A 21,102-nucleotide genomic window follows, 5' to 3' on the forward strand; every position below is an offset into this window, starting at 1 on the left:
TCGGTGGCAGCTGAGATCAAAACAAAACAAAACAAAACATGAATAAAGCTTCAGGTGCCAGGAATAAGGGAGAGAGAAGGCAGAGTAAACAGTTTTTGATGGTATGAGGTTCAAGGCACCACTCTTTCTGCAAAACTGTTTCATTCTGACTATAAATAACACACTCAAAGATTTCAGGAGCCAAGATGGAATTGATTTTTTTAAACCTGGCTTCAATCAATAAATAATCCAAATAAACACTGCCTTACTTTGTATGATGCTTTGCAGTTCCCAGATCCTTTTCTCATTTGTTCCTAGCAATAATGCCGTGAAGAACACTAGAGTTCTTCTCATTGTACAGGTGTGGAAGCTGGCTCTTGACAGCTAAGTGACTAGCCAAGATAAGTGTACAAAATATCCACAGAGTTCTTTGGCCTGAACAAGATTAAAAACTAGTCTGATCACATACAATTATTTTGAAAGAAGGAAGGGGGTGTTATTTGAGTTCTTTACCAGGTTATCAATTTGTTTCTTACAGAGTTTGCAGAAGGAGAAAGAAAGGGCTGAAAATGTAAAGCTTGCTCTGCCAGGGGCAATCTACGGACGATAAACCTAGAGGTCTGAGTTTCGCCTAGACTGACTGGGTTACTGACAAAATGCCCCTCTTTCCTTAACCACACCTGCTAAACAAGCACACATCATTCCTAGAAAATAATTCGTCTTTAAGTTTCAAATAATGAGATACCTAAAATTAGTAATTAATTTTCCACATATTGTTATAACACCTATTAGTAGCAATGACCCCCTTGTCTATATTGTCTTATCTTCATTTAACTTGAAAAAAATGTTATTTCATTGTACTAATACCCTCAAATCAAGTTTCCAAAGAACAAAGTAGTAACATCCTAAATATCTGCTACTTCAAAAAATAACATCTCAGTTAACAAGCCTTAAAAGTTTTTCCACTGTATAAAGCTGGAACATTCCATACAAAAGTTCAGATTAGTACAATTACACCCGTACCTAAAATTTAAGGAAGGACGAGGGGATCAAATAAATATTTCCAAGGAAAACAGACCTGGAAAAAAGTACTGACAGCCTGACACACTAATAAAGAGCAGAATCTACTTCTGAGCCACAATTGTCTACCTGATAATTACTTTCAATGACTGGATGAAACCATACTTTATTGTTTGAGCGTGAAAATGTTCACATCAAAAGAATTCAGACTGGGCCTCCCTGGTGGCGCAGTGGTTGAGAGTCCGCCTGCCGATGCAGGGGACACGGGTTCGTGCCCCGGTCCGGGAGGATCCCATATGCCGCGGAGCAGCTGGGCCTGTGAGCCATGGCCGCTGAGCCTGTGCATCCGGAGCCTGTGCTCCGCAACGGGAGAGGCCACAACAGTGAGAGGCCCGCATACCGCAAAAAAAAAAAAAAAAAAAAAAAAAGAATTCAGACTTAAAAAACAACTAGTCAAAAAGCCCTGTGCAGGAGGTTGAAATTTGCAGTTTAAAAGCATGAGTAGATCACTTGAAAGAGGGTCAATTTGTTGCAGTGTTTTTAAATCCAGGCTGGCACAATAAAAAAAAGTCAAAGAGAAAGTCAAAAAGGGAGTCTCTTCATGCTGACAAGCGCAAGTGATACTTTGAAAATGGCTTCTTTCGCCTACTTTTCCTCCAACCATCAAAAACTAGAGCAAGAGTCAGTGGTATGAGGATGAAAAGGGAAATTCGATATTCTAGCCAGAGACTGTAAACTAAAATGGTGGCTAAGAAAGATATAAAGGGGTTTGGTTTTGTTTTTTGTTTTTTAGCTTTATACTGTTGGAGGAGTTGTTTCAATCAGTTGCCAATTCGGTAACTCTTGGACTCCAGGGGATGAAGCTGAACTTGTGTGTACCCTGCACAAAGAATGGGATGAATCATAGATTATTGGGGCCAGAAATGAATTCCAAAGTTCTGTACTCCACCTGTCATGGGACAGAACATGTTGCTAAGGCCCAAAGGGCAAGGGTGACACAGCACAGGACCTGGCACAGGTACTGAGAAGCAAACGCAAAGTCCTGACCCTCAGTCAAGGGCTCTCTCCACTCCATGCCGGGGTCACTAACCAAACGGTGGGAAAATATGGGTCCCCCCATCCCACACCAGAAGGACTGAAGCATAATCTCTAAGGAGACATATGTGTTTTAAACTAGCAAATCTTTAAATGCTTTTAAAAATGGAGACTGCCTGCTCCCTCCCTCAATTTCAAAGCAGGAAGTTTTATTACATGGACTCAAGAAAAGGCAGAGCTGTCTGGTTAGAGGAAGGGGTTCACTGGACCAGTGATACTTTAAAATCTTCAAGAGCTGAGATTAACCACCCTTCAAATCAGGAGAGATACAACTTTGGTGGGACTTTTGGAAACATGTCAGTAATTGAGATTCAGGAAAGACGAGACATCTCTCATGCCTCACACCTGGGGAACTCATTGACCTCTCCAACCTCCAAGTTATTCAGTTTGCTTTGAATGAAAAAGATATTTTTGTTAGATTCCTGCCAATTATTTTTTCAACCCCTCTAACTCCCTCTACCCATCAGACAGTGGCTGATTTTTGTCTTCTGTTCAATCTTAAGCTTGGACAAAGCAACTGTGGAATCGACCGAAATCCTTAAGGGTACTTTGCCCAAGCACCACCCTCACTCGGGAGCACGTATGTGGGTCAAGGGGTATGACTCAGCAGCCCAGCCATACACCTGTGGCTATGGGCACAATCACAGCTCAGTCCTTGAAATCAAAGATCACACCGTTTAGACAGAAGTGTACAATCTCCAAAGCTATCAACTGCCCGGGAGGTGAATTTAGACACGGTAGACTTAATACAGACACCCATATGCATACTGTGTCCCTTCCAAAAATCCAGTGAGATTAGGTTTTCTAGTGAAGCGGGAAAAAGACTAAATGAGAAGCATTCTTTTGAAAAGTAGTGCCAACTTGAGAGAGGTCATTTAAGGACTCAAACCCAAGTGTGATGTGACTGTGAGATGGAGAAATCTCATTTTAAGGTCGTTACGAAAATGACATTTGTGCACTGACCCAAGTCTTGTCATGAGAGTACCTTTCAGATGAAAAATTCCATAAATTCATTTTAAAAGGGGGGAAGGGTGGTTTGGGGAGAAACCCTCGAGCAAAACCATAGGACATTTTCCATGTTTCCACTAGAGGTCGTGCCTTCCTTTTTCTTTAAGGTTTCAGACTGGCTCCAAGCCAAAGGACTGGAGAAAGGCCTGAAGGTTGGATATAAATTTTTAAAATTCATACCTGATTTTACTGATATGCTTTCTAAGTGAGTCCGAAATGGATTTGGGTTTCAGATACAGTGTTTCTTATCAGTGAATCCCCAGTGTCCGCGTGCTGCTTGCAGCAATTCTTTTGAAATAGTGGGATGGATGTCATACATTCACTGATAAATTTCCACAGCTTTAAGGTAAAGAAGGCATATGGAAAAGGAAGATACCCTAAGAGATAATGTGGATGATGTGATGGGGAGATCATAATTTTAGGATATAGAAAAGCTTGAATATGAACCCTAGCTTCATGATTTATTACCTTTGTGACATTTGGGTAAGTGTACTGAACATTTTGAAACTTTAGTTTCCCCATTAAAAAAAAAATGAGGATAATACTACCTCTTTCACAAGGCTATTATGAGACTTGCCTGAAACAGTTACATAAAGCCCCCAATACAATTTCTGGAACTTTGCAGATGCTGAGAAATTGTAATTTTCTTTTTAAAATAGCATTCTGTTCACACTTCTCTGGGTCAATTAATATTACTGGCTTTTACCTTGCTGTTTGGGCATGTGATTTTTTTTTTTTTTAAGGAAATGTTCCAGTATTTGCCTATCTGTTCAACCATCTCCCTCCCTCCCTCCCTCCCTTCTTGTTTTCTTCTTTTGATTTTAGTTTCCCCACGTTTGTCAAGTAATGTGGGTTGAATGAATCAAAGCTCATGACAACTCTGCCAGCTTTGTAGGGGACAGAAAGCATTTTTAATGAAAAGTCAGTGCAAAGTACCTGGTTGGTAGGAGTGATGCAGAGAGGGAAATGGGAGGAACAAGAAAAGACAGACGTACTGATTTTTATGGTCAGTTTTAGCTTAATACCATCTTTTTTGTTCTCTGGGAATTTGGTATATGAACAAAATGTAGTGAAATCCTTGATACTGAATAGATTCTGTCTTGTAACTACAGTGGTTCTCTAATGAGCATGCAGAATAATCATCTGGAGAAATTATTAAAACACAGATTGTTGGGCCTCGGCCACCAGAGTTTCTGATTCAGTGGTTCTGGTGGAAGACCTGGGAATGTGCATTTCTAACAAGTTCCCAGTTGATGCTGATGCTGGTCCAGGATTACTCTTTTAGAACTGGTTTAGCACCATCACAAAATTTACAATCCAATTACAGGAAAGAAAATGGAATCAGTTTAAGGAATCTAGGCTCTAATCCTGATCTTCCATTAATTCACTGTGTGGTGAGGAAGGTTCATTACCTGTCATGCCCAATTTGCTTACCTGGAAAGAGGAACAATGTCTGTCTACTGATGAGATCAAATGAGAGAAATGGGTAAAAAGAAGAAATGGGTAAATTAAAACTTTGAAAAATTAGAAACTACTCTGGAGGAACAAAGTAACGGATCAACAATTCTAACAGCCTATGAGAGTTCACCTGAGATGCCAACTTGACTACATCAGGGGATGCTGAAATCTGGGGGGGTGTCTGCAGGGTGTTTCCAGATGAGATTAGCATTTGAATTGGTAGACTCAGTAAGGTAGATGGCCCTCCCCAGTGTGGGTGGGCATCATCTGATCTGTCAAGGGCCTGAACAAAACAAAAAGGTGCAGGAAGGAAGGATTCACCCTCTTTTTCCTTCCTCACTCCTTGAGCTGGCACATCTCATCTCATCTCGTCCCACCCTCAGACTGGGATTTACACCACTGACTCCCCTCCAGGCCTTCAGACTCAGACTGAATTATAGCACCAACTTTCCTGGTCTCCAGCTTGCAATCGGCAGATAGTGACAATTCTCAGCCTCCATAATTGCATGAGTCGATTCTTCATAATAAATCTCCTTTTATATCCTGCTGGTTCTGTTTCTTTGGAGAACTCTAATACACAGCCATTACTTAAAAGATTTCCTTAAAAGACTGGAAAGTGACAGTCCTGGGTTCTAGTATGGTTCTGCCTCTGACTTATCCTGGACACACACTTAACCCTCATGGGTCATAGTTTTCCATCTAGCAAGAGGTTTAGAGATAAGATGATCCTTAAGGTCTTTCGAATGTGAAAATGCTATGGTCCTAGGATCAGAACATGAGCAGTGATTGGGGCTCGGGCAGGTCTCAATCTAGGGAACACCATCTCCCCTCCCAGAGCTGAGGGCAAGTTCTTTTATTCTGTCTGCATGGATCACCCAGCAGTAACCTAAGGGCCACAACCTTGGCCCACACTTCAGTGTAGACCAGTCCCAGAACCCAGGTGTGCCATAGCCCTGCCAGCCCTCAGCCTGAGCTCTCAAACATTCCAAAACCAAGCTCCGTATTGGCTATCACGACTGAAACAGTACATTTGTCATCATTAGATCACCAGAGCCCTACGCCATCCATTCAGTTGACAAACGCTTGAGATTCTGTCTCTAAAATGTCTGCTGTGTCATGCCCTTCCCATACATCCTATTGCCACTGTATGTCATTGTCACAGTTGAACTTAAGCCCTCATGTCTCTCACAAGGACAACTGCAACCCCTCTTAACTGGACTCCACTCCCCTTCACCACCACCCAGCATAAGTTGCCAAAAGGAGCTCCTTCAAGGTCAGATCTGATTGCATCACTCACCTGCTCCAAATCCTATAGGGTGGCCACCATCCCTGTAGCCAAGGCCTCCCAGGGGACTTCCCTGGCAGTCCAGTGGTTAAGACTTGGTGCTTCCACTGCAGGGGGCATGGGTTCAATCCCTGGTCAGGGAACTAAGGTCCCACATGACATGAGGCACAGCCAAAAAATATTGATAAACATAATTAATTGGGCTTCCCTGGTGGCGCAGTGGTTGAGAGTCCGCCTGCCGATACAGGGGACACGGGTTTGTGCCCCGGTCCGGGAAGATACCACATGCCGCGGAGCGGCTGGGCCCGTGAGCCATGGCCGCTGAGCCTGCACGTCCGGAGCCTGTGCTCCGCAATGGGAGAGGCCACAACAGTGAGAGGCCTGCGTACCGCAAAAAATAATAATAATAATTAATTTTTTTAAAAAGGGCCTCCCACATTCTGAGGCCAACTTCCATTTCAACATGGGTCTTACTGCTCCCTTATCTTCCTCAGTGGCTCCAGCCCCAAAGTGGATCCCCCAAACTCTACTGGTCCCCTAACTATGTCCTTGCTTTCCAGCTCCCAAGCCTTTGCTCATTCTCTCCTTTTGACCCTCCATCCTTGCCTGTTGAAATCCGGCCAACTCCATCTAAAAGCTTCTGCCTCCTAACCCCCCACGTTCACACATGTTATTTCCTTTCTTTCTTTGTACGATCTTTTTGATTAACCTGATATTTTATGAGATTTATGAGGTGACTTGTATTACAGCTATCTGAATTCATTCCCAAGCCTCACACAAGATAAGTTTTTTGCGGACTCACCCGTGTCCCCCCTGAGTCCTGGGGGTTAGGCTACTGAGATCTAGAAACAGTCCATCCTGATACAGAATGTCTTTATAATATGAACTAGTTTGGACTGCAAATAGAGAAATTACGTCAGCACAGTAAAAGTAGTGTTAGTTCATATGCAATTTTCCAAGAATGTTAATATTTTGTACAACCAAGGAATAGCCATCAAACAAAACATGCTCAAACACAGCAGAATGCATCAACCCACAGAACAAATGACACTCAAATTCTTCGAGACTCAAATTGGCATGTGATCTGTCATGGAAATGCTTTTGTATGATTTTAGTGCATTTCATCTTTGTCTCCACAATTCAACAACTTTACCCCCTTTTCTTCCCCCCTAAAACCCTTTTCATGAAGCCACTTTCAACCTTTTTTCAACGGTAAACTCCTGTATTAGAGTAGTCTGTCTTTTTTTGTTCAGTACTGCTACTGCTTTTGTTAATTTCCTGGTTACAAGCTCAAATAGGCTTGGAGGGATCTGCTCCTAACCGTTTTCCCCACAAGCCCTGTTGTTTCCTGAGTGTCTGCTACGAACCAAGTATATGTTATCTCACTACTTATATGCAAAATCTTTCAGTCTGACATTCTACCCTCAATTTACAAGAAAAGAGTCAGACTCAGTGGTTAAGGGTTTTGCTGTGGTGACTCACACAGGGTTGCCTGAGCCCCGTGGGCTTTTCACTGCTATGGTGGTTTCCAAACTGAGTGCCAAGGGCAGAGTGCTCCTCTCAGGTCCTGTAGCGAGTGGAGGGTGAGGGCGTGTGAAGGGTAAGGGAGACTGCGCCTGCGCCAGATGGGCCTCCCGCCCCCGCTAGAACCACTTTTATCTGTTTTACATATTGGGCTTCCTCTGATGCTTCTATCTGAAGTAAGAGTCCTACAGTTTTAAAAGGGAGGAATAAAAAGGGTTGAAAATCACTGCATCCTATCAAGCTGGCTATTTCCCAATTCTGCCTGAGGCTGGCCTTCAGCAGAAAAATAAATCAGTTGCTTACAAAAGATCTACTCTACACAGAATCTGTTGTGGGATTGGTGGGGGGGTCCCCCCAATTCCCTGCTCTAATCATTCCAAAAAGACTCTAAAAAGACTTCACTTTATGCCCACTTTACTCGCTCATTTGACTCTCTCTACCCCTTTCCAGACATTGCAAGGCAGGTTGGGGGCTGGCAGAGGTGCAGGAGCCTGGAGGGCAGACCCTCCAGCTAATGCCCTAGGGAGAAGGTGGATCCGAAGTAGCTCCGAACCCGAGCAGGACCCCCAGGGCCCAGTCCTTGTGCTCCCTAAGAGAGGCCGGCTCCTTGCCACCAAGAGAGCTGGTTGGACAGGATGCTCTTTAATGCTCTTCCTGACTGAGAAGAGTGTGTTTCTGAGCCGAGGGAAGGAGGGGGAGATGTTTTAAGAGTGAGTTTATATAGCAAGCAAATGGGTGTAATGGGTGCAATGGGTGTAAAGCACATGCCCCACAGACACACGCAGAGGCAAATACAGACCTTTCGTATGGGTTGTTTCTCTAAACGTCATGAGTAGTAAGGAACAGATGCGAAAAAAGAAAGCGAAATATGACGAGTGCTGATATAACTGAAGCAGAATGGGACAGAATACATCTATCTTTAATTCCCCCCGAGAGAGTAATGTCTAACAACACAAAAGTTCGTTTCAGATCTTTCCAAGGACCTCTCCGCGTCCAGTGGTGAGGCTCCATGTCTCAGGGAAAGGACGTGCGTGGAAGTTTCTTTAAAGCGGTTAGAAAGAAAACAACGGGCACTGGATCTACAGCCAGTCTCTGAGCGATGAATGATTCGTCGCCTTCTCCTTCTGGTATTGATTCTCGCCTCAGACAGACAACAAGTGATTGCAGATGAAAGCACGCATGCCTCGGTGACTGCTCAGCTTGTGTCTGAAAGCTTCCCCAGCATCCTGGCCCCCGCACACCCCCTCCCCGGGCTGTCACTGCAAAGGCCCATCCCCCTCCCTGCGGGAGCAGCTCAGCTGGCCGCACCTGCACACATCTGGAGGTACCACCCCTGGGGTACCTACATTGCAGCCTCACCACCTGTTTTCCATTCCCAGAAATCTATTTCAAACACACACACAGAAGAGTCCGACATTATGCCTCCTTGAAATAACAATGTCCATGTCACTGATATGAAAATTCTTCTTGATGCTGCTGTCTTCCAGATATTGCTCATGCCATCATCCAACCACTCCTAGCCTCTTAATAACATAGCCCATTTATTGAGCATCTACTTTGAGCCAAGGATTTTTAATGTATTACTGTTCACCTTTACGCTGCCCCTGAGTGGTATGAAGAAAGGGAGATTCTGAGGTTAAATAATTACCCAAAGTTACATAGTCTGTGGATCTGACCTTTGAACCCAGGTGTCTGATTCAGAAGACAGTTAACTTGGGAATTCCCTGGCGGCCCAGTGGTTAGGACTCTGCTCTTCCACTGCAGGCAGGGGGCACGGGTCCGATCCCTGGTCAGGGAATTGGGATCCCTGCATGCCAAGCAGTGTCACCAACATATATTATATATATATATATATATATATATATATATATATATATATATAAAGAAGAAGACAGTTGACTTACAAACATCTCACACAGGTCAGTGGGAACGACTAGCCACATCCCGTTTCCCCCTTTTCTTAAGCTCCTTCTCACAGCTCCAGGGAGATGGCAAAGGGACTAAAGCTTTCTAATACTAGGGGTGAAGAAATGAAAGAAGCTGGGAAATCTGGGGAGAATTGAACCTGGAGACAGATTTTCAGGCCTGGATTTTCTGTCTTTTCCCTCTCCTCTTGCCTGAAATTCTACCCATCAGGTTCATTTTCACAATTGAAAAAAGAAAATGGAAATTGCTTCTTGGAAGTTAAGGTGCTAATTACCATTTCCTCCTTAGTATAAATGTGTTCAATAGAAGTGAGACATTCTCACCACAGTGGAGACCACCTGCCTGGCTGGGATGGGAGCTTTGATTCAGTGGACTGTGATTTGTGCTGGAAGGTCCTGAGGACAGAAGTCAGAGACAGGGAGGCCTCCAGAGGCTGGGCCAAGGAAATGATGTGCCGGTTTCAAAACTGCTCTTCCTTCCTACTACACGGACTCCTACCCCCAACCCACGCTAAGAAGACAAGTACTAGGGCTCAGCTGATGACTGAGTTAAAATGGCACCAATGAACCCAGGCATTATTTGGGGTGTTTTTACATGGAAATATGTGATCTGATTCCAAACAAACAAATATATATTCATCACATTCCTAAATGTGAGGCTACCAAGAGACATTATTCACAGCAAGTCACAGAAGCTAATTACATGAGCACAAACAAGCTTAACAGAATCAATCCAAAGGCAATGGGGAGTGGGGGAATCTGCTTAAATACTTCACTCCTACAGGAAGTTGTTTCTAAATGTGGTTGAAGAGGAGAACCTGTGATACCCTGGAGAGTAACTCTTACTGTTTCATTTTAATTATTCGTTTCTCCTCGAAATAAGATTCAGTAAAAAAAAAAAAAAGTAATATTAGTTCATTTCAGACACCCATTTTGATAGGCATGGTGGGATAGAATTCACTATTAAAACAAGATCTTGCCAACTAACTTTATTACTCTCGTGCCCTTTAAATATCCACCTAGAAGTTATCCCACAAACGTAAGACCAAATGCAAATCACTGGGCTTTGTGAACCATAAAATCCAATATCAAGTAAGTGCTATCAGGGTGATTAAAAGGGAGCATGCTGACCTATTCTTATTGAGCCAGTGACGCTCCCCACAGCCACGAGGGGATCATTTTCTCTTTCATGGCTTTGCTTCTCTGCCTGCAAATGGGAAGGAAGCATTCATCACTCACATTCATCCATCTCAAAAGTACCAGGATCCTTAGAGCATCTAGTCTCACCACTTCATTGTAGGGATGAGAACACTTATGGACAAGGACGCCAAAGCAGGACTACAAGTACTTAAAACCCACAAAGCTAGTGAGTGTCAGAGCCTGGAGCGGGTCAAGGTCTCCTAATTCTTGGATCAGCACTGACACTCTGGTATAAGAGTTAAGTATGACCACACAGAGTTGCTGAGATGGGCTATAAATATACAAACCTAAATCCTTTACAGGACAGCCTGGCCATCACACTAATGCCAATAATCAGTTCACATTTGATTTCTCTGGTTTCTACCAAACAGCTATGATAGAATATAATAATATGATAGAAGTTGTTTTTGACACATTTAGAAGCTACTATAGTATTTGTTCAAAGTTAAATTGGCATTTTTTAAAACATTACTTTCACACTGAATATCCTGAGTTCTCTATTCATAGGTAACTTTAACCAAACACATTTAACATTCTTTTTAAAAATCAGGATTACCTGCAAAGAAATTCTGTTTAGAACAGATTTAATTTTGACTAATGCCATACAAAAATGAATCCAATTTGCTTTAAAAACATTGAGTCAATAAATGTCTGATAATCTCTAAAATGACTTGTAGCTGGAGGATTCCTAACTGGGTTGTGATCACGGCTTAACAAAATGCATCTCTCCAAGATAAGTGTACTCTCCTGGCTGACAGCTGAAAGGATAGGAAAAAGATTACTCATGGCTGGTTTGGACTTCACATATGTATACGTAAAAGGTTAATTTCAAAAGTTCAGTACTTTTGCCAACCCATTTTATTCAAATCAATTTTTTTCTGAATAAAATTAAGATTAAGCAGTTGAGAAAATATAAAAGTCATGGAAGTAATCATTGACGCCTATGCCGAAGCATTAACAGAAATACTTCCACTGGAAGGACATCCCACAGATAGCCAAATGACCTTTAGGGCAAAAAGTCCTGGGAGGTACACAGAGCAAAGTCCATCCAAACACTCTTCTTCCCCCCAGTCTCCACCTTATTTCAAGGAGCAACTTAAAATATTACATCCTCTGAGCAGCCCTCCTTGATTCCGACTAGTTGCTGCCATGTGTTGCCCCAGGCATATCCTTGATACACTCTACTTACTTACCTAGCTCCCAATGAGAATGTCAGCTCCTGGGTGTAGGGACCTGGTGGCGTTGTGGCCTGTTCCCTTCTTTACTTCTAGTGCCTAGCACAGTAAGCGGCACAGAGAAAGCATCCAAGTGCTTACTGGATGAATGGAAACAATGAATGGGGAGAACAGAGGCCTGGATGAATGTATGTGTGAGGAATACAATTCATTTCAGACAAATTCTCTTGCCAAGGAAGTAAAAACATGGAGTGTAGAAAAGACCTCAGAGATCATCTGGCCCAACCTCCTCATCTTCCAGAAGCCAAGTAATCTTGGCTTAGTGCTGCATGAACTATAAAAGAATATTTCAGAAAACATATGAAAGAATATTAGGAAAAGCAAACATTCTCTCTAATGAAGGAAGATACCAGCCCACACAATCTGCAAGCAGAACTTAATTAAAATGTTCACAGTGCTAATTTTATCTGGCTTCTATTAGTGCCTTCAAAAGTGTCCATCTATTACCTGGCAGTGTCAAGTCTACATCATCCAGGCTCAATTACTTAGTATGTAGATCAGGCAAGATTCTCTCTTCCTCTCCCGCCTGTGTTTCTCCAGCTTTTCATGCTCATTAGCACCTCCAACAGAAGGCTGAGGAAACGAAACTCCAATTTATCAATGTCAACTGTTGAACCAGCAAATTGCATCAGTCCCGCCCACACATGGAAGTGTTTGGACAATTCTGAATCAACAAGATGTTGGCAGCTGTGTTCCTATGGTTCAGTAATTGCATTGTTTCCTACTGTGCTCTACGGGTTGTGAAATGAATTTATTAAATAACCTACACAAAGGGAATGTGGTGTGGGCTAGTGGAAACAGCTCCGAGCTGGTGTTGGGAGACTGTCCCACTTTGACCATTAGCCTTGACTTCAGTCTTTCTAGTCCTCAGGCTCCTAACTACCCAAGAGGATAATTCTGCCCTGAGCAGCGGAGAAATCTCTGGCACCTAAACCATTGTTGTTACTGTGCTTGAGAGAATGCACTAGAGCCTGTAACTGACCACTTCATACTGGAGGACAGTAGTCGGGAAAGGAAAATTGAGTCCACACACATGAAGCATATAATGGAGGAATTTAAACAGACAGCGTGTAAGAACCTGCTATATAACACGGGGAACTCTACTCAATACTCTGTAATGACCTCTATGGGAAAAGAATCTGAAAAAGAGTGGATATGTGCATGTGTATAACTGATTCACTTTGCTGCACACCTGAAACACAACAGTGTAAATCAACTCTACTCCAATAAAAATTAAAACAAAAAAAGAAAAATTCTACTGTCTTTGGTAAGTTTGCCAGTTGGTATTTTACCAGTTGTCTTGGGTTATTAAAACTAGTTGGTGTTTTGTAAATCTGGCTGTGTGACAGAATGAGACATATTTTCAAGTAAAGATGAAAAACTTACTTGGTATATTAGTACAATTGTAAAAGAGGAAAAACAATTAAGTTTAAGAAAAGTCAACCCTAAGCCTAGTTGACCCTATTTCCATTAGTGTTAAAGCAGACTCAATCTTAGAAGGCAAAATGATTTGTGATTACAGAGAATGTCCCCAGAGAGCCGCCCTGCTGAGGGGTGGGAGGGAAGTCTCCCTGGGCCCTAAATAGCTCAAGGTCTCTTGAGTGGTTGGGGTATTTTTTTCTGGGCAAAGATAGAGGAGTCTGAGTGGGAAAAATACCCTCCCTTCAACTGGGAGTTGGGCACTCACTCAGAGCCCTAATTTTGTTTTCAGTGGTTTCCCATTCTTTCTTAAAAAGCAAAAAAAGTTAAAGTAAGGCTTTCTCTCAAATTAAGAAGCAAAATTCCACTCCTTTCCAAACTCTATAATCAATTATTTTATAAATAGGACTTGACTCAGATCCATAACCATTTACTGAAGTCTACACATAGCCCAGTGGTTCTGGCCAGGTGGTACAATGGCTGACAGATTACTTACCCTGGGCTTGATCATTTCCACAATGGGTGGGATGATAGTTAATGTGTGTCAAGCACAAGCCCACGGCTGGCTGCGCGCTGAAGTCTATCATAGCCGGGCTAGGTGCTTAATTTCCCAATCTCCTACCTAAACCTTGAAGAAACTATAAGAGGTAGGTATTAGGATTACTATTTTGCAGACAGAGAAGTGGTTACTCAAGGGCACAAAGTGAGGAAGTAAGAAATTTAGGAACTAAAACCAGGTCTGGCTCACTCCAAATCTCACCGGCTTTCTGCAACAAGATGTTGGTGTGAATCTCTGGGATATTTTGTTCTTTCTAGACTGGATGACAAAGCCTTGCAAGGCACTCTTCCGAATAAATTAATGGTACTACACTGAGGCCTTTTCTTCCCAACAGAGTCAATGGAATATGTACACAGAAGTTCATCATTGGAGCTTTATGTGCTTTCGTTCTGGCTGAATGCTAATTTACTTTATTCTCTAATGAGGAGACCTCTAGCCAAACTGCAGGTCAACAGCCTGATGAGCGGCACAGTGGAGTGTGAGTTTTTAGAAAGCCACCCATGGAGCTGCATTCAGAGCTGAGGATCAGTGCTCCAGTCCTCCCTGGAATGTGCCATGGACCGAGACAGGAGGCCAAGGTTCCAGCTTGCTTTTGCCTCAGGACTGGTGCCGAGAAACCTGTATTCCCAACTCATAACTGTACCAAGTCATCCCCCTCATCTGGGGCCTGTTTCCCCACCTGGAAAATGGTGGGTTTGGACCGAATGATGTATTTTTTAAAGTCAAGTCTATTGAGGTATAACTTATCTACAATAAAACTCACCCCTTTGACAGATACAGTTTGATGAGTCTGACAAAGGTATACAGTTTGATAACTATAGCCACAATTAAGACACAGAAGACTTCCATCACCCCCCAAAATGTCCTCATGCCCTTTTGCAGTCAATCCCCTTTCCAAGCCCCAGGCAATCTCAGATCCGATTTCTATCCCTATAGTTTTACCATTTCCTGAAGGGCACATAGGTGACAAAGTATATAGCCTTTCATGGCTGGCTTCTTTTACTTAGCATGGAACTTTTTTTTTTTTTTTTTTTTTTTTGCGGTACGCGGGCCTCTCACTGCCGTGGCCTCTCCCGTTGTGGAGCACAGGCTCTGGACGCGCAGGCCCAGCGGCCATGGTTCACAGGCCCAGCCGCTCCGCGGCATGTGGGATCTTCCCGGACCGGGGCACGAACCCGTGTCCCCTGCATCGGCAGGCAGACTCTCAACCACTGCGCCACCGGGGAAGCCCAGCATGGAACTTTTAATATTCATTCATGTTGTTGAATTCACCAAATCAATAGCTGGCTTCTACTTATTCTTGAGCAGTATTTCCCTGTATGGATATGATGCACTTTGTTTATCTACTCACCAGGTAATGCACAGTTGGGTTGTGTCTAGTTTTTGCTAATATGAATAAAACTGTATGCCTTTCTGTTAACATAAATTCCATTTCTCTTAGGTAAATACTTAGGTGTATGATAGCTGTGCCGTTTGTTATGTGTGAGGTGTGTGTTTAACTTTCTTATAAAGTGTCTCACTGTTTCCCAAAGTGGCTGTGCCATTGTGCATTCCCACCAGCCATGTATATGGACTGGTTGCTATTTAATAGGTAGCCTCAGATGACTGCGATTCCTATCAATGTTCCATGAATATATCGACTCTTCCAGGGCAGAGGTCCCATGAAATGTATCTCAGTAGCCTTCACAGCACCAAGGACAGATGCAAAGTAAGTGCACGGACTCAGTGTTGGGAGCCCTTCCGGGTCTGATAGCGCTATCATTCTCTTTTTTCCTTCTCTGGACATCTTGTTCTGTGACAGTGGACACTAAACACCGGCTTTAGGCTGAAATCGGTCTGAGACGGCCTGCAAAACTACCACCTACTAGCTGTGTATGGTAAATACTTTCACAGGCTTGATTTCCTCTTCTGCAAACTGGAGGTGATCATGAGCTCCTGCGCAGGTTGTTGGAAGATTAAATGATGTAATTATGTGTGCTCAACCCACAGTAAGTGCCCGGTAAATAGCAATTTTTAGCTTCTACAGTTATAGACTGGCGTGGCTGATAAAGAAATGGTAGGTGATAAACTTGACCCCCTTCCAAAAGTCCCCAACAACAACTAGAATGTGAAACTGGAGTGCCCTGTGTTCCACTACAGAGGCCTCACCATGTTTTCCCGATAGATTCAAACGGTTCAAGAGTTCCCTCTCTCCACGCATTATGTTGGTGTATTTATTCTTCTCCTTATTTATAATGTATACACGTGTGTATACGTGTATGTATTAAATACGTACATACAGCGAGAGAGAGAGAGAGAGAAATGAACAAAAGAAAGAGTTCCTCTCTTGTTGAGCTTAGAGTCTAATGTGTTCCTTTTAACTGATGTGTAGAAAGACACAGGACAGAAGTTTTGCCATCGGCAAGGAAAAAGGCAGAGTGCCGGGGCCAGCATTCTAGATCTCAGCCAAGCAGCTTAAAGTGTGGCAGCATTTATGGGATTGCTGCAGCTCTAACTTCCATTTTATTCAGGGAAATATACCGTAGGTCCAAAGGTTTCCTAAATGCTAATGTGTGTGTGTGTGCGCGCACGCGCACGTGTGTGTTAAACAGGGAGAGAGGAGAGAGGCAAGAAAGGAGGACGGGGATTCCACTGATGGGCATCTGAGCTCTGAGTAATGCAACAACACGTTTCATTTTAAGCACTGTTTGTGTTTCATCCCACCCCCCCCCACCCCCCTGCAAGCTAACTGCCTTGCTGTTTTGAGCACCCAGCTGTTGCTCTCTGAAACCTGACCTTCACTGTGAAGAGGCACACAGCTGCAGCAAGCTGTCTACCTAGTAATGCCTGGGCTCTTATCGACTTCATGCCTCTCTTTCCCTTAACCAACTTAGTGAAGTGGTCTGGTTTCCCTAGTTCCTTCCCCCAAACCATTAGTCTCTCGGCCAAAATAAGAGGAGGGGGCAAGTACCCCTTGAGGAGAGAGGAGTTCTGGTTGCAGGGCAGCCCTACAGAAGGCCACTGGAGGCCTGCCTGGCTCAGTTCACTTTCCTACTATGAGTGTGGTTCATGGACCAGGAGCAAGGGCATTATATTAGAATGTTCATTAGAATGCAGAGTCTCAGACCAGACTCTAGACCTACTGAAGCAGGGGACCCCAAGTATGTGTAGGCACATTAAAGTTTCAGAAGTGCTAGAATGGGGTATAAACCCCAAAGAGTTTTCCAAGAGCCTGACCTAAGCATATAAGATGGCCAAGCAGATCGGGACAAAACTATGTTGTAAAGGTAATGTGGTGCGAAGGAAACAGCCAGCCTCAAAGACCCTCAATGTCTGATATTCATGCCCTTGTGTAGTTCACGCGAACACGGAGTCAGGGTTGGTCTGTGTGGCAAATCATATGTGTAGAAGTGAGAGCACGAGACTTCCGGGGCAAGGTCATAACAGGCACCGCAACATTTTCCTGGCTTGGTCCTTTGGATCACTTGCTGGTGTGGGGAGGGGAGGTGGGTGGAAAGCCCATCACTATGTGGGGGCCTCTTTCAAGACCTGGTGGAGAGGCCCACATGGGGATAAATTGGGGCCTCCCAGCACCAACTGCCAGTCACGGGAACAAGCCAACTTGTAGGTGGCACCTCCAGGCCCAGCCAAGCTTTCAGGTGACTGCAGATCCAGTCAACGCCTTACCTGCTACTTCATGAGAGACCCTAAGCCAGGACCACCCAACTAAGCCACCCCCAAATGCCTGATCCCAAGAAACCGTGTGAGCAAATCAATGTTTAATGCCGTTTTAAGCCACTGAATTTTGCAGTATTGCTTATTCAGTGACAACTAGTACAAGGACAGAGAGCTGGGTCTGAGACGGGGCTCCCCCTCTACTAGGAGTGGTTTTCCACACTCACATCACCTTCTTCATGCCTCAGATGCCTCATCTACAAAAGGAACAATCACAGTTCATCCAATCTTCAACCCCTTTGAACATACAGATGCACCATTACTTTATATATCACTAAGACAGGAAAACAAGATGTCATCCAATTAGTACATCTTAGGTCCTCAAATGCACACAAATTTTAGAGATGTAAAATTGTGGGAAGATGTGCATCTTAAAATTGATGAAATACAGTATGATGTTCGTTCTGCCTGCCACATGGAGATGGTAAAAGCATCAATGGCACAGCAGATGAGAAGGCGGGAAGTGATGGGCGGCATTCTGAAGCACCACTGCCTGAGAAAGGGAAATGACACTACGGTTCCAGACCAGCTAATTAAACTGGCTCTGCTGGGCTTCATCATTTCACTTTTAATGCTCTTGCCTCGGGCTCCTTTCACAATTTATGCTCAAAATGACTGCTACAAAGCCCAACTGAGAGGGAAAAATAGTTAAGGAAAACCGTCTATGGCAGTGCTCCCTAAACTTGCTGGAGCATAAGAAATGACTCAGTGCATTTGTTAAATATACACCCAGGCCCCTTGCTAGAGACTTTGATTCAGTAAATCTGGAGTGAGCATTGGAATCTATATTTTACCAAGGGCCCCAGGCAGTTCTTATGAACACACAAGATTTAAAACACTGATCAAAACAAGATAATACCCATCCCTTATTAATATTTCTCCTTGCATCAAAGCATAATAGGAAAGTATAAGTCTGGAATGCCTTAGCTATGTCCCCATATAAAAAAGGCCTTCGATCTGGTATAAGATTTTACTGAAGGTCAATGTAAAAACAAACAAACTGTCTACAAAGGCATTTGCCATCACTAGAAAGTGTACTGAAGTCATGGAAAATTATACTATTCAATGCTTATAGTGTAAAGATCTGCATAATATTAGAGGAGATATATTAAAGAATGTATCTCCTAACAGGCTGATTTGTTTCCTTTTTTAAAAATTAAGGTATAGCTGAGATACAATATTATATAAGTTTCAGGTATACAACATAGTGATTCACAATTTTAAAGGTTAATCTCCATTTATAATTATAAAATATTATCTATATTCCCTGCACTGTACAATATACCCTTGTCACTTATTTATTTTATACATAGTAGTTTGTGACCTGTTTCCTTTTTTATCAGTCAACAAGAGTTGCTAAGCAACCATATTTTCCTTTTTTGCTTAGACTGCCAGGAATCTTTCACCTAAAATCCATGCCCCCCAAATGATAATAACATTAGAAATAATTAATATTTTGGGGCAAAAACATAGTTGCTGCTGCACAAAGCTTCTTGGGAGGTTTTGAGTTTGTTGTGTATTTTAATGGTCATGTTTTAGTCATGTGTTTTTTCTTAATACTCACAAGTCTTTTGGGAAGTAGGCAAGAAACAGATTTTAAAATGAATACTGTTTGTTTTGTTTTGTTCTGTTTCTAATCACATTTAGACTTAATGACCACAACCCAATGTCTAGCAACTCTTCGCTGAGTTACATGGGTTGTCTCCTCTCATGCCATTCCCTTGGCCAGCTTTTAAAACATCATAGGAATGCTAACCCCATCTTGGCAAGGAATGTTGATTTCCTATTCAAGCCAAATACTTATGCAAAAAAACAGAAAATAATTTTAGAGCACCTCCTCAAAAGCCTCTTCTTGTTTACTCTGGTGCATAACATAATTTTCTGACAATCTGATCCAACTATGGCAGCAGTCAGGCCATTTAAAATCTTTCCCTATAAGAACAAAACACACACAAAAATCTTCCACTTCATTTTCCAACATTTTACTCATGTGCTTTCAGTTTTACAGCAGAATTTCATCCTTGACCTGAATGTCTAAATATCTCCCAAACAATAATTAAGTCACCACAACCCTGCTGTGTAAAGGGCATTTTCTGACAGATGGGATACCAAGACAGAACATGGAAATTGCTTCTACTCTTCCCCAGCCTTATGGAGCAAGGAGACTCAGGGCAAGGATTTTCATAACCAACCTTGGAGTCTGAGGTGCACGTAGAGGCTCAAAAGGACGTGACTAAGTTATCGATATAGAGTATGGAATAGTGTTAACTCATTGATGTTCCAATAAATATTTCCAATCTCCACGAATTTCCTCATACCATCTGCCTACCCAAGCTGACTTCACCCTGTTTTTTCGGTCAAAGGTCCTTTTACTCTGTGAAGTCTTCCCACCTGCCCCTCTCCTCCCATCAGGGTTAATCCCATTCTCATCTGTCTTCCTGTGACACTCACAACATGGCAACACAATGGATTGCCTTATCTATTTGTCTCCGCTGCTGGACCAAGTTGCTTGAGGTCAGTGATCCTAGTTAATTCCTCTTTGAACTGCAGGACCAATCAGATTAACCCGGTACACATCAGGTGCTCGGTCAATTTGTATGAATGAAAGAATCTAGTTCAGGGACTCTGAGGTCCCTCAGATTCTCTGATACAAATTCAGTCATTATGCAAATAAGGACATTAGGCCCAAAGAACCCATCTTTCCCAGAGTTACACCAAAAAAAGGAAACAAGACAGACAAAAATCCAAATTTTCTCATTCCCAACCCATTGATTCTCCTTTACGGGACCTATTACACGACCTCTGACCTATTTGTCAGATCCCTGTCTTCTGCCACCACTTCTTGGACTTTCCAATTTAGTTAGTCTCTCCCTCATCCATCATTTCTCAATCCAGAATCAGGTCCTCAGGGAAAAACCTTCCAGCCTGGGGCAGGCTCCTTCAGTATCTGCTCCCATACCTCCTCGAATCATGCTTCTTTCCTGTGGAGAATGTATCCCAGCCTGCAATTATACTTTCAAAAGTGAAACTATTTTATGAAGGTCCAGCTTTCCCACTAAACTCCCTGAGAGTAGAAACATGTATTTGTTGCTGCCATTCACTGCTATATCCCTAGTGCAGGAAGCCTCACTCGACTAATTTTTTTTTTTTTTTTTTTTTTTTTTTTTTGCGGTACGCGGGCCTCTCACTGTTGTGGCCTCTCCTTTTGCGGAGCACAGGCTCCAGACACGCAGGCTCAGCGGCCATGGCTCACGGGCCCAGCCGCTCTGCGGCATGTGGGATCTTCCCAGACCGGGCACGAACCCGTGTCCCCTGCACTGGCAGGCGGACTCTCAACCACTGCGCCACCAGGGAAGCCCTCGACTAATTTTTTGTTGAATGAATAAATCATTTAAAAACTCTCCAAAAATAAGGAGTGGGTCAGTCGTACAAATATTCTGTCTCATGAATAGCAGAGATACAACAAAAGCAGCTCACCCTTCCTGTACAATATTAAAAGATATCTCTGTTTTTGCATTCAGATAATTCACTTTATAGATAACATGGAACTGATGCTTAAACTCAGATGTCCCTGTTTCAGAATCTGGGAAAAACCTGGGCAGCCTTCTTCTTTCAATGGGTTCACAATGAAATGCTAGTTATTTTAGCATGAGATTAAGACAAACTGGGACCAGCAGTGTG

At 43.0% G+C, this 21,102-nt stretch overlaps 1 protein-coding gene across 6 annotated transcripts in view; it reads right to left on the reverse strand.

Annotated features, from left to right (window-relative positions):
* Positions 1–21,102, reverse strand: part of MB21D2 (Mab-21 domain containing 2) — a 105,598-nt gene that overhangs the window by 14,216 nt on the left and 70,280 nt on the right. The window contains exon 2 of one of the 6 annotated variants that reach the window (XM_060099298.1): positions 12,177–12,302. The exons of the other annotated variants lie outside the window; for them this stretch is intronic. The gene's annotated coding sequence lies outside the window, so the exon portion shown is untranslated. The remainder of the gene's footprint in view (positions 1–12,176; positions 12,303–21,102) is intronic. 6 annotated transcript variants of the gene reach the window in all.

Source organism: Mesoplodon densirostris, chromosome 5 (assembly GCF_025265405.1).
Source record: "Mesoplodon densirostris isolate mMesDen1 chromosome 5, mMesDen1 primary haplotype, whole genome shotgun sequence".
Taxonomy (NCBI): Eukaryota; Metazoa; Chordata; class Mammalia; order Artiodactyla; family Ziphiidae; genus Mesoplodon; species Mesoplodon densirostris.